General features: G+C 41.8%; 1 pseudogene; it reads right to left on the reverse strand.

Moving 5' to 3' along the window:
- Positions 1-1,105: 1,105 nt before the first annotated feature.
- LOC117978342 (small ribosomal subunit protein eS19-like) lies at positions 1,106-3,749 on the reverse strand (annotated as a pseudogene).
- Between the last annotated feature and the right edge of the window lie 10,391 nt (positions 3,750-14,140).

The raw sequence follows: 14,140 nt of genomic DNA on the forward strand, positions 1-14,140 counted from the left end.
GGCGAGCTTGGTCTATGCTTCAGACCTAATGGCAGCAGCCCTTTCACTCACACTTTAGCCCCACCAGCATAGTAACAACAGCTATGTGCAGAGGATTCTGTCTGGGTGTGTGAAAATATGCAGTGGCTCTGCTTCTGGAGGGAGTGGGGTTAGTGGCCTGCACTTCAGCCTCAGTGGCAGCAGCCAGCTGTGGTGGTAGCTGCAGGTGGGGAATCTCAGTGGGCACCAGGGCCATGGAGATGCAGGCACTGCTGGGTCCCAGGGAGAGTGCCGTTCGCATGGTGTTGGGCTCTCAAAATAGCACCTTACACAGGAGCTGCTGATGCCTTGGGGATGTGTGGGATCCAGTGTGAATTCCCTCTCTGGGGCAGTGCCATTTTGTGGTCTCCAGGAAGTTCTCTGTTTTTGTCTCAGGGCCCCTGCGGGTCAGGGGCTCTACCGTGGCTAGGACTGCAGGAGTCCATGCATGGCTGGGACTGCAGGAGTCCACGGTGAGAATGTGGACCACGAGGCATCTCTCACTTCCCTTTTCCCCACAATGGGGAGTCTCTACAGACTCCTAGCTGGTCCTGGCTGAGCAGGCTGCCTTGCTTCCCTTTTATTCCTTGCCTTAGGTGTTTCCTGACACTTCTCCAATGAATTCCAGTGTTCTTTTTTGGATGACCTATTTGAAATGTGACTATCTACTCACTATTTAGGTTCTTCTTTGTGGAGGAGGCAAGTACCAGCCATCTTTAAGCCCCTCTGACTTGAACTTCTGAGAACCAGAATCTTCCTCGAGGCCTTAAGTACATGATGAGATGGTATCTGAGGAAGATGAATCTGTTTATTTGCAGTAGTGGAAGAAAACAGTGGCATAAGTAATCACAAATAGCAGATTGTTATAAAACGATGTAGCAGGTGCTATAATATCCTCAATCTGTTTTTTTCAAGCTATGACTTTCAGAATGCTAGGGCTCCTGGGAAAGACTTTGGGGATGCTAAGTGGGGTGGGTGGATGAGGCAAAGCTGAGGGGAAGCGGGACTCAGCACCCCTCTCCCTTTCCCACCTTAACTGGAACAGCACTGCTTTTATTGTTTTAACACATGGAGTTCCAGATGACGTTTATTTTCAGACAAGAATTTAATAGATCTTAACTGAACAACATCAATTAATTACAGAAATACATAGCCAGACAAATGTGCCAGGAGGGGGTTGTTTGAGGATAAATACTTTGCTGGGCATTCACCTCCCAGGGCTGTTAGAGATTACTTCACATTTTCACCTGTGAGATACCAGCTCTGACAAGGGGAAGATTCTCCCGGAGAAGACAGATTTGGAAGGTTGCGGATATGCCTGTGCCTCAGGAAACGATTGAACCTGGCTCACTTTATTCAACACACTGTGCAGTGGCCTTTCAACTCTTAGCCCGGGGGTCTGTCTCAGGCCCAGTCAGGCTCTGTCTTCAACTTGATTCCCTCAGCAAGTTCCAAGGCCTACTTTCCTCTTCTGGTAGCTACCCCCTGAGGCAGATTTGGAGTGGGGCAATTCCTCCCTCCCAAACCCTCCCCCCTTCTCTTTGTTACCCCAGACAAACATTCAAGAGCTTTTCACCCTGGATAATTAGACCAGGGCAACAAAAACAACAAACCTAGGGAAATTACACAGGTTCTAGATTCTTATAAATATATTTTGAATACCGTGGCTTTTGTCTCCTTCACAAGAGATAACAATGGATAAATTCTGCCCTCCACATTTATTTATTTTTATTTTGTTTTATTTATTTTTATGAACGAGGCAATTTATTTACCTAGCATGGTTTGTTCTAATGCTTCTTGTTGTCAGCTGCCACCTCTCCGGTGATTCTGTCCATATCTCTCTGTCCCTGAGGTGTCAGTTTGTGGCCCCCATCTTGGCCCTTTTCCACCATTTTCAGCCCCTCCAGGGCTTGGAGGACCTGGCGGGCCCCACTCTTGGAGCCTTGACTGAAGTGTCTGGGCATGACGCCATCTTTGATGTCCCCCATCGATCTTGGTCATGGAGCCAACCCCAGCGCCACCCCAGAGGTACAGATGCCGCGCTGTGGAAGCAGCTCATGTGTAGAACCAGTTCTCATCACAGGGAGCAAGCTCTTTATGCTTGGCCACCCATTTGGGGACTTTCGGCTGCCCAGACTTTTTGAGAAAGGCTGCCAGAGCTCTGACGAACTCCTGCTGGTCCACATCTTTTACAGTAACTCCAGGCATCCTGCGGCCTCTGTGCTGCCAGCCAGGGGAAAGGGCCACATTTATTTTTAAATGACCTCACCAGTGATCTTTCATTCAAACCTGACTCTTAGATGTCCCCAAGGAATGATGCGAGCCCGCCCCTTGTCTTAGGAGTTCTCTGATCTTCTGTCCCACATGAAAAGGATCCCCTTTAAATGTGGGATGTCATGCTTTTATCCCATTACTTCATACATGACCTTATACTATGTGTTCTGGGTTTTTTTTTTTTTTTTTTTTTTGAGACGGAGTCTCGCTCTGTCACCCAGGCTGGAGTGCAGTGGCACAATCTTGGCTCACTGCAGGCTCTGCCTCCCAGGTCTATGCCATTCTCCTGCCTCAGCCTCCCGAGTAGCTGGGACTACAGGCGCCCATCACCACACCCGGCTAATTTTTTGTATTTTTAGTAGTGATGGGGTTTCACTGTGTTAGCCAGGATAGTCTCTATCTCCTGACCTCGTGATCCGCCCGCCTCTGCCTCCCAAAGTGCTGGGATTACAGGCGTGAGCCACTGCACCTGGCTGGGTTCTTAAGGATGTGTAACAAATCACCCAAAATTTGACGGCTTAAAATAATGATTTACTATTTCTCATGGTTTCCACTGGTCAGGAATTTAAGGAGGTCTCCGCTGGGCAGTTCTGGCTCAAGGTCTCTCATACGCTTGCAATAATATGTCAGCTGAGGCTACAATCATCTGAAGGCTTTACTAGGATAGGAGGATCCACTTCTAAGGTGGCTCATACACATGAATGGCAAATTGGTTGCTGGCCATTGTCCAGGGACTCAGTTCCTCTCCATGTGGGCCTCTCCACGTTGCAGCTTGAGTGTTCCCATGGCAGCTGGCCTCCCCCAGGGCAAGAAATCCAAGAGATCAAGATGGGTGCTGGAATGACTTTTATAACTTAGCCTTGAACATCATACACTATCAATTCTATCCTCTTTTACTGGCCACAAAGGTCCAGCCCTGATTCAATGTGAAAGGGGATTACAAAAGTAGGCAAGGTTCATTGGAAGTCATCTTGGAGGCTGGCTCACCATACTATAGAAGGGCTAGAAGAAGACCAGGCTCAAATAAAAAGAAAAGGCAGCGAGTAGATGCCCTGGAATGCAAACTAGGTATTGAGTGAGTAAGAGAGAGAGTCTCTGCCCTCTTGAAGCTTATAATCTATTGGGAATGACAAGTTTCATATGAATAATTGCACTTGGAATAAAACCCAATATCCTGAACCTTGCCCCTACCTATTCTTTTCTTCTCCTCATCTCCTTTCTCACTGAGCGCCAGCCACACTTCATTCCTTCAACAGGCTGAGCTCTTACCTTCCTTAGGGCCTTTGTACTTGCTATTCCCCAGAATGCCCTCCCCTGATCTCTGCATGGCCAGCGCTTTCTCACCATTCAGGTCTCTGACTTAAATGCTACCTGATATTTTCTTGGGTATTTGTTGTCTGCCTCCCCCTACTAGAAAGTAAGCCACATGACAACAGAGACTTGTTAAGTCTCCTTCACTTCTACCTCCCCAGACCTGAAATGGCACTTGTTACATATTAAGTGATGAATATATAGCCTAATGAGCAAATGAAATACCCACTTTCTGACCAAATTGTATAAAATTTTCCTTCTAGAATATTGTAAACTCAAGCTCTATCCCTATTTCTTGGCCATCTCGCAATCTAAAGGTTGGTGAATTACAGACTTATTCTACGATCTAACCTTGCGGATTCCTTGCCGCTGAGCAAATGGGTACCTCTGCCATGCCTGATTTCTAGATCCAGTTACTTCTTCCCAGGCCGACTATATTATTTGTATTTTTCCACAGGACTGAGTCCTCCATTTCTGATTGCCTTTCCTTGGTTTCCTGTCCCAACTTTCCTCCCTCCTCCAAAGGAAGGGCAATTCCAGCCTTGTTTTGCTGCACTTGTGTTTTCAGCTTTCTTGGGCTAAAATATTGAAAGCATTGCTCATTAGCAACCCAGATTTCCTGCTTTTCAGGGGAAACGACATGATGAGCAGGGCCCCATGTGTATTTATTTCAAAAATATGTTTTTTAATTTGAAAGCAAATGGAGGCTGCAGGTCTGCAGGTCATTTCACCTGCTGTGGCATGTGATTAGTGAGGCCTTTTCTCTCTGGGTGGTGGTGCCAGCTAATGGACTCATGCTCCCTATGTATGTTTATCTTCAGTTAATTAAAATTTTGCCAAATCTTCCTCACAGCGCTTGTGCACAGCAAGGCCAAGCCTTGACTTGTGGCACTGATCCGGGCTGGCAAGGTAGATGGGGGTGGTCATGCTATTAAATATTAATCTAAGAAGGCAATCAAGCCTGTGGGCTTCCACCCCTGAGGTTCTCCCACTGGGAAGTCACAAATCGATACCAGAGCTCCATGCTTGTGGCAACTCTTCCTGCCAGGCCTGAGTCAGCAAAAGACACAGTTTTACCGAACAGTTATTTGACAATAAATCTGAGTAGAATTCTGGGAGATCTCTCTTAAATACTGGAATGAATTACACACACATCTACCTGGGAAGGGAATGTTAACTAGCTGGTGAAACTGCACCTTATGAATGATGAATGGGCCACTTTGCCAGGATTTATTTTGAAGTTACGGGTCAGATGAAGACGCTATAGCATGTATCCTATACTTCAGACGGCAGTTTTGAAAATCTGCCTATGCCAGGGATTGGGAAGGAGATTAAAGGTTCAGTTGGCTCCCAAAGCCTCCATTGCCCCATTTTCAGAAATGTGGACATTGCCTCCTCACAAGTTCACCTTCCTTCAATCACTTCAGTTACCTTCCTTCTGTCCTAGCTGCCAAATCATTTCGGCAGATTCTTCTGCTGACAAACACGAAAGTTAGAGCACTCTATTGTGGGCTGAATTTTGTTCCCCAAAAAGATACGTTAAAGTCCTAACCCCCAGGACTGTGAATGGGGCTTTAATTGGAAATAGGATCTTTGCAGATGTAATTAATTAAGATGGGTGGGCCCTGATCCAATGATGGGCTTCCTTATAAGAAGAGATAACAGACACACGCAGGAAGCCTGCTGTGTGACAAGGGAGGCAGAGATAGGGGTCAGGCATCTACAAGCCAAAGAATGCCAAGGAATGTCAGCAGCCATAAGAAGCTAGGAAGAAGCACATACAGATCTCCTAGAGCCTTCAGAGAGAGCACGGCCCTGCCACCATATTGATTTCAGACTTCCAGCCTCCAGAATTGTGAAAGAGTACATTTCTGTTGTTTTAACACAGCAAGTTTGTGGTACTTTGCTATGGCAGCTCTAGGAAACTAACACACGCTCTGCTCCTAACCCTGATGCTGACTGCCATGGCCGTTTGCCTCCTCTACAGACCTCGTTGATAGGCTCAGTCACCCTGATCTCCTTCCCTTCCTGGGAGGAAGTGGGAAACTAGGCTAGGAAGAAAGCCTCATCACATCTCAAGTCTTGCCCATGATTTTTGAAACATCTCTGCCCACATTCTTGCCTAAGTAGGGGTCAGTGAACATAATAATATCTCTCTTTAATGAGGGAGAATGTCACTCTGCTTCAGGCATCATCACTCTAAATTGAAGTCTCATGGGCTGGCATCACAGATACAGAGAGAATAAGAGTGATACATTTGTGCTGACCCTGACACATGTTCTAGAAATCAAATTTTTATTTTCACATTCCTGGCTAATTCTTTGTCTCTTCCAAAAGTTGAATGTTACAGGCCGGGCTTGGTGGATCACCTGAGGTCAGGAGTTCGAGACCAGCCTGGCCAACATGGCAAAATCCCATCTCTACTAAAAATACAAAAATGGCTCACACCTGTTATCCCAGCACTTTGGGAGGCCGAGGAGGGCAGATCACCTGAGGTTGGGAGTTCGAGAGCAGCCTGACCAACATGGAAAAACCTGTCTCTACTAAAAATACAAAATTAGCCAAGCGTGGCAGCACATGCCTGTAATCCCAGCTACTCAGGAGGCTGAAGCAGGAGAATCGCTTGAACTTGGGAGGCAGAAGTTGCGGTGGGCAGAGATCGTGCCATTGCACTCCAGCCTGGGCAACAAGAACGAAACTCCATCTCAAAAAAAAAAAAAAAAAAAAATTAGCCAGGCGTGGTGGCATGTGCCTGCAGTCCCAGCTACTTGGGAGGCTGAGGCAGGAGAATCACTTGAACCCAGGAGGCGGGGGTTGTAATGAGACAAGATCGCGCCACTGCACTCCGGCCCGGGCAACAGAGTGAGACTCTGTCTCAAAAAGAAAAAAAAAAGTTGAATGTTACAAAAATCCAGTTAAATGGAGGGTTTGAGCCAGGGAAATCTCTAAGAATAAAGGCTGTACAATATTTTGTTGTCTTGAGATAGCTAAGGAAAGGGACATTGAACTTGAGGTCAGAAAACTTAGGCCTGAATTCCAGCTCTGTTCATCCTCACAACATCCTTGCAGGTTACATATAATTAGCCCTGTGTACACGTGGCCAGATGAGCTGAGGCTGCTCCTTGTCGCACTTCAAAACAGACATACTTACAGGAACTGGGAAGGTGGCTTCTGCTTGGTCTTTGTTTTGCTGAGTGGGACACACAAGCTGAGGGTAGAGAAGAACTGCTCTGGACAACAGAATGAGTTTTAAGAAGTTGTAGAGGTAAAAAAGAGAAACAAAATTATTAGCAGGGAAAAAAAATGTGTGAGGCAAGATGAAGAGGAGTGGCTGATGAAGAATTTGGTTTAGTTTCTACTGTGTGGTATACTATATGTATCTTCTTCGCTATGTCTCCAAAAAGATCTAATTGATATGTTACGAATTGGAACTGATTTTGGAGGTGGACATCTGATGAGGAACAGATTGTCCAAGGAGATCCAGCTATCCCAGGGCTACAGAGAAGCTGATGTCCAGAGAAGTTCAGCTAACCATAGGACTATAGAGTGCTGCTGCTTTCCACAGATCTGACTACCACATTACTAGAGGCCTGTTTACTGCGTTTCCTTTTAACTAGTACATCATGTTGACCTTTCAGCAGAAAATTACAAAGCATACTAAAAGATAAAAAACACAGTTCGAAAAGACAGAGCAAGGATCAGAACCAGAGTCAGATATGGCAGGAACATTGGAACTATCAGAACAGGAATTTTTAACACTATGATTAATATGCTAAGGGCTTTAATGAAAAATAGATAACATGCAAGAACAGATGGGTAATGTGAACAGAGAGATGGAAACTCTAAGACAGAATAAGAAGGAATAGCTAGAAATTAAAAAAAAAAAGTAACAGCAATGAATACCTTTGATGGGCACACCAGTAGACTGGACACAGCTAAGGAAAAAATTTCTGAGCTTGAGGATATGACAATAGAAACTCCCTAAATGAAAACCAGTCAGAAAAAAAAAGATTTGGAAAAACCCAAAAAAGGATATCGGGAACCATGGGACAAATACAAACGGGGTAGCATAGGTAGAGTGGAAATGCCAGGATAAGAAAGAGAGAAAGAACCAGAAGCAATATTTAAAGCAATAATGACTGATAATTTTTCACCCAACCACAGATCCAGAAATCTCAGAAAACAGCAAGAAGAATAAATGCCAAAAACAAAACAAAACTATAGCTGGGCATATCATATTCAGAATTCAGAAAATTAAAGATTAAAAATAAATCCTAATAGAAGCCGGAAGGAAGAAAATAAACACCTACAGAGGAGCAAAGACAAGAATTATATCAAACTCTTGCCAAGTGCGGTGGCTCATGCCTGTAATCCCAGCACTTTGGAGAAGCTGAGGCAGGTGGATCACTTGAGGCCAGAAGTTTGAGACCAGCCTGGCCAACACAGAGAAACCCCATCTCTACCAAAAAATACAAAAGTTAGTCGGGCATAGTGGCACACACCTGCAGTCCCAGCTACTCAGGAGGCTGAGGCAGGAGAATTGCTGAAACCGGTGTGCAAAAGTTGCAGTGAGCCCAGATTGCACCACTGCACTCCAGCCTGGGTGACAGAGTGAGATTCCGTCTCAAAAAAAAAAGAATTATGTCGAACTCTGACTTCTCACCAGAAACCATGCAAGCATGAAGAGAGTGAAGTGAAATATTTAGAGTATTGAGAGAAAAAAATTCACCAACTTAGAATTCTGTCCCTGTGAAATTATCCTTCAAGAGTGAAGGAGAAATAAACTTTCTCAGACAAACAAAAATTGAGGGAATTTGTTGCTGGTTGGTCTGCCTTGCAAGAAATATTAAAGGAAGTTCTTCAGAGGAAAGGACAATTATGTAGGTCAGAAACTCAGATCTATACAAAGAAAACAAGAGTATCAGACAATGAATAGGTGAAGGTAAAAATAAAAACTTTTATTTCCTTATTCTTAATTGGCCTAACAAAGAAGTTTAGTAAAAATTATAATAGCAACAGTGTATTTGATTATGCCTATATTATGTGCATATGTCAAATATATAGGCACACATAAATGAATATATATTATTTATTATATATGCTTATGTATAAGTAAAATGAATAACAGAAATGATATGAGGGATGGAAGAGAGGAATTAGGAATATTCCATTATTATAAGATACTTGCCAGCAAACCACCATGGCACATGTATACCTATGTAACAAACCTGCACATCCTGCACATGTATCCCAGAACTTAAAGTAAAATTTTTAAAAAAAGAAACATTAAAGTATTTCCATTTTTATACAGAAGGAAAAAGAAACTTGCCCTACTCATTTTATTTGAAATTAGACTTGGATTAGTTATAAATAGATATTCCAAACTCTAAGGCGACCAGGAAAACAAGTAAAAAAAGAAGTACAACTGACATGCCAAGAGAGGAGAGAAAATGGAATCACATAAAATGCTCTGTTAAAACTACAAAAGAGCCTGGGCAACATAATGAGACCTCATCTCTAAAAAAAAAAAAAAAAAAAAAAAAAAAAGCTGGGTGTTGTGGTACATGCCTATAGTCGCAGCTACTCAGGAGGCTGAGGCAGGAGGATGGTTTGAGCCCAGGAGATTGAGGCTACAGTGAGCTACGATCATGCCACTGCACTCCAGCCAGGGAAACAGAGCAAGACCCTATCTCAAAAGAAAAAAAAAAAAAAAAAGCCAGAAAAAGTGGAAGACAAAAATAGGAACAAAGAACAAGGGCACCCTTCTACTAGAAATGGACAAGTCCAGCAGGCAGAAAATCAGTAAGGACATAGATGAGCTCAACAACACCATCAACCAACTGGATATAATTGACATCTGTAGACTACTTTATCTAACAACAGCAGATTACACATTCTTCTCAAGCTTACATGGAACATTCATCAAGATAGACCACATTCTGAACCATAAAATACACCTTAACAAATAGAAAAAAATAGAAATTATGTTTGCTCTCAGACCACAATAAAATTAGAAATTAATAACAAAGATAGCTGGAAAATACCAAAATGCTTGGAGAGTAAGCAACACATTTCAAAATAACACATGGGTTAGAGAATAAATTTCAAAAGAAATTAAAAAATATTTTAAGCCAAATGAAAATATGACTTATCAAAAGTTGTAGGATGTAGCATAAGCACTGCTTGGGGAAAATTTACAGCATTGAATGCATGTATTACCAAAAAAGAAATATCTAAAATCAATAATCTAAGTGTCCTCCGCCTGGGTGACAGACTGTGTCTCAAAAAAATATTAAAAAAAAAAAAAGTGTCCACCTTTGGAAACTAGAAAAAGCAAATTAAGTCCAAAGGAAGCAGAAAAAAAGAAATAATAAAAATTAGACCAAAAATTAAAGAAATTGAAAACAGAAAAGCAATAGAGAAAATAAACAAAGCTAGAAGCTGGTTCTTTGTTTTTGTTTTTGTTTTTTGAGACAGTCTTGCTTTGTCACCCAGGCTGGAGTGAGGTGGCATGATCTCGGCTCACTTCAACCTCCGCCCCCCATGTTCAAGTGGTTTTCTTGCCTCAGCCTCCTGAGTAGCTGGGACTACAGGCACGTGCCACTGCACCTGGCTAATTTTTATATTTTCAGTAGAGACGGGGTTTCACCATGTTGGCCAGGCTGGTCTTGAACTCCTCACCTCAAGTGATCTGCCTGCCTTGGCCTCCCAAAGTGTTGGGATTAGAGATGTGAGCCACCCCACCCGGCCTGAAGCTTGTTCTTTGAAATTATCAATAAAATCATTAAGTATCTAGCCAGACTAAGAAAAAGAGAAGATTCAAACTATTAACATCAGAAATTGAAGATGAAACATCACTATAGATCCCATGGACATTAAAAGAATAATAAAAGAATAATATGAACAATTCTACGCCCACAAATCTGATAACCTACGTGAAATGGACCAATTTCTTGAAAGAGATAATCTGCCAAAACTTACACTGGAAAAAATAGACAATCTGAATATATCTATTAAAGAAGTTGAATAAATAATTAATAACCTTCTGAAACAAAACATGACATGCCCAGATGGGTTAATTGGTGAGTTCTACCATACATTTAAGGAAAATTTATACCATTCCTCTATAGTCTCTTTCAAAAGACGGAAGTAGAGAGAATGCTTGCTAACTCATTCAATGAGGCCATTACCCTGATATCAAAACCATCACAAGAAAAAAAAAAAACTTTGAACCAATATTTCTCATGAACATAGATACAAACATTCCCAATAATAATTAGCAAATCAACTCCAACAATGTATAAAACTAATTACACACCATGACTGTCTTAGTCCATTCAGGCTGCTATAATGAAATAACATAAACTGGGTGGCTTAAACAACATTTATTCTTACAGTTCTGGAATTTGGGAAGTCCAAAATCAAAATGACAGCAGATTTGGTGCCTAGTGAGAGCCAGCTTCCTGGTTCCCAGATGGCCATCTTTTTCTATATCCTTATATGGCAGAAGAGACAATGAAGCCTCTGGGGTTTCTGTTTTAGGGGCACTAATCCCATTCATGGGGGTTCTGCCCACATGCCCTAATCACTTCCCAAAGCCCCATTTCCAAATACCTTCACATTGAGGATGAGGTTTCAACATAGGAATTTTAGGGAACACAAACATTCAGTCTATAGCCATGACCAAGTGGGATTTATTCCATGTATTCAATGCTGGTTTAACATTCAGAAATCAATTAATGTAACCCATCACATCAACTGGCTTAAAGGAGAAAAATCACATGATCATATAAATAGATGCAGAAAAAGCATTTGATAAAATCCAATGTCCATGCATGATTAAAAAAATAATAAACCCAGCGCAAACTAGAAATAAAGGGTAATTTCCTCAACTTGATAAACATCTATAAAAAAACCTATAGTTAACATCATACTTAATGGTGAAAAACTTAATGCTGTCCTGCTAAGATCAGGAAGAAGGCAAGGATGTCCCCTCTCACCATTGTGTTTCAGCATTGTACTGGAAGTCCTAACTAATGAGACAATAAAAATAAGTAAAAGATATGCAGATTGGGAAAAAAAAAAAAACTGCCCACGTTCACAGATGATATGATTGTCTAGGTAAGAAATCTGAAAAAATTGACCAAAAAAAAAAAGTCTCCTGGAACTAATAATTGAGTATAACAAGGCTCCAGGATATAAGGTTAATATACAAAAGTCAGTCACTTTGCTGTATACTAACCATTGCCAATATGACAAGTAAAATTTGAAATTAAAAACACATTACCATTGCATTAGCACTCTCCACAAGAGACCTATCGGGGGACCTGCCGTGATAATCATGTAGGTTCTCTTCTATTTTTCCTAAGCATCGGCCGGCTTGAGAAATAGAGGGACAGAGTACAAAAGAGAGAAATTTTAAAGCTGGGCATCCAGGGCAGCCATCACATGTTGGTAGGATCCATGATGCCCCACAAGCCACAAAAACCAGCAAGTTTTTATTAGGGATTTTCAAAAGGGGAGAGAGTGTGCGAATAGGTGTGGGTGACAGACATCAAGTACTTAACAGGGTAATAGAATATCACAAGGCTAGTGGAGGCAGGGCAAGATCACAGGACCACAGGACTGAGGCGAAATTAAAATTGCTAATGAAGTTTCGGGCACCATTGTCATGGATAACATCTTATCAGGAGACACGGTTTTGAGATCAATGGGTCTGACCAAAATTTATTAGGCAGGAATTTCCTCTTCCTAATAAGCCTGGGAGCGCTATGGGAGACTGGAGTCTATTTCATCTCTGCAGACCCTACCATAAGAGACAGGTACACCCCAGGGGGCCAGTTCAGAGACTTACCCCTAGGTGCACATTCTCTTTCTCAGGGATATTCCATGCTGAGAAAAAGAATTCAGTGATATTTCTCCCATTTGCTTTTGAAAGAGAAATATGGCTCTGTTCTGCCCAGCTCACCGGCAGTCAGAGTTTAAGGTTATCTCTCTTATTCCCTGAACAATTGCTGTTATCCTGTTCTTTTTTCAAGGTGCTCAGATTTCATATTGCACAAACACACATGCTGTACAATTTGTGCAGATAATGCAATTATCACATGGTCCTGAGGTGACATACATCCTCCTGAACTGACAGGATTAAGAGATTAAATTAAAGACAGGCATAGGAAATCACAAGGGTATTGATTGGGGAAGTGATAAGAACTGACTTCCCGCAACAGAGACCCTTAGATATAAAAATGCTTATGTATAAATTGTATATGTAGGTATTAAAAATGAAATCAGTATAAATTATATTCAAAATCTATGGAGGAAAACAATGAAATTCTGATGAAAGGTATCAAAAAAAGAACTAAATAAATGGAAAGATAGACTATGTTCATGGATAAGAAGACTTAATATTGTCAAGATGTCAGTTTTTTACAATTTAATTTGTGGAGTCAACACAATCCAATCAAAATACCAGCAAGTTATTTTGTGGATGTAGATAAACTGAGTCTAAAGTTTATATGGGGAGGCAAAAGACACAGAATTACCAAGTCAATATTGAAATAAAAATCAAAGTCGGCCAGGCACAGTGGCTTACACCTGTAATCCCAGAACTTTGGGAGTCCGAAGCAGGCAGATCACTTGAGGTTAGGAGTTCAAGACCAGCCTGACCAACATGGTGAAACCCCATCTCTACTAAAAATACAAAAATTAGCCAGGTGTGGAGGCAGGTGCCTGTAAACCCAGCTACTCAGGAGGCTGAGGCACGAGAATTGCTTGAACTCAGGGGGCAGAGGTTGCAGTGAGCTGAGATCCGCCACTGTACTCCAGCCTGGGTGATAGATTGAGATTCAGTCTCAAAAAGAAAAAAGAAAAAAAAAAAATCAAAGTCAGGGGACTGGCACTACCAAACTTCAAGACATAGTACAAAACTACAGTTGTCAAGACATTGTGGTGTTGGTGAAAGACTACACAAATAGATCAATGGAATAGAAAGACAGCCCAGAAATAAACTCACATAAATGTAGTCAACTGATCTTTGACAAAAGAGCAAAGGCAATACAATAGTGCAGAGACAATCTTTTAAAAATACGCCAGAACAAATGAACATATATGTACAAAAAACAATCCATTTTTATTTTTTGAGACAGAGTCTTGCTTAGTTGCCCAGGCTGGAGTGTAGTGGCATGATCATGGCTTACTGCAGCCTTGACCTCCCAGGCTCAAGCAATCCTCCCAATTCAGCCTTCCAAGTAGCTGGGACTATAGGCATGCATCACCATGCCCAGCTAGTTCTTTAATTTTTTTTATAGAGACAGGGTCTCCCTATGTTGTCCGGGCTTAAAAAAAAAAAAGAATCTAGACACAGCTTACATCTTTCACAACAATTAACTGTAATTGATAATAGACCTAAATGTAAAACACAAAACTATAAATTTTTTAGAAGATAAAAGAAAAAACCTAGATGATCTTGGGTATGGTGATAACTTTTAAAATACAACACGAAAGACATAATCTATGAAAGAAATAATTGATAAGTTGG

The sequence above is a fragment of the Pan paniscus genome, chromosome 1, assembly GCF_029289425.2.
Source record: "Pan paniscus chromosome 1, NHGRI_mPanPan1-v2.0_pri, whole genome shotgun sequence".
Taxonomy (NCBI): Eukaryota; Metazoa; Chordata; class Mammalia; order Primates; family Hominidae; genus Pan; species Pan paniscus.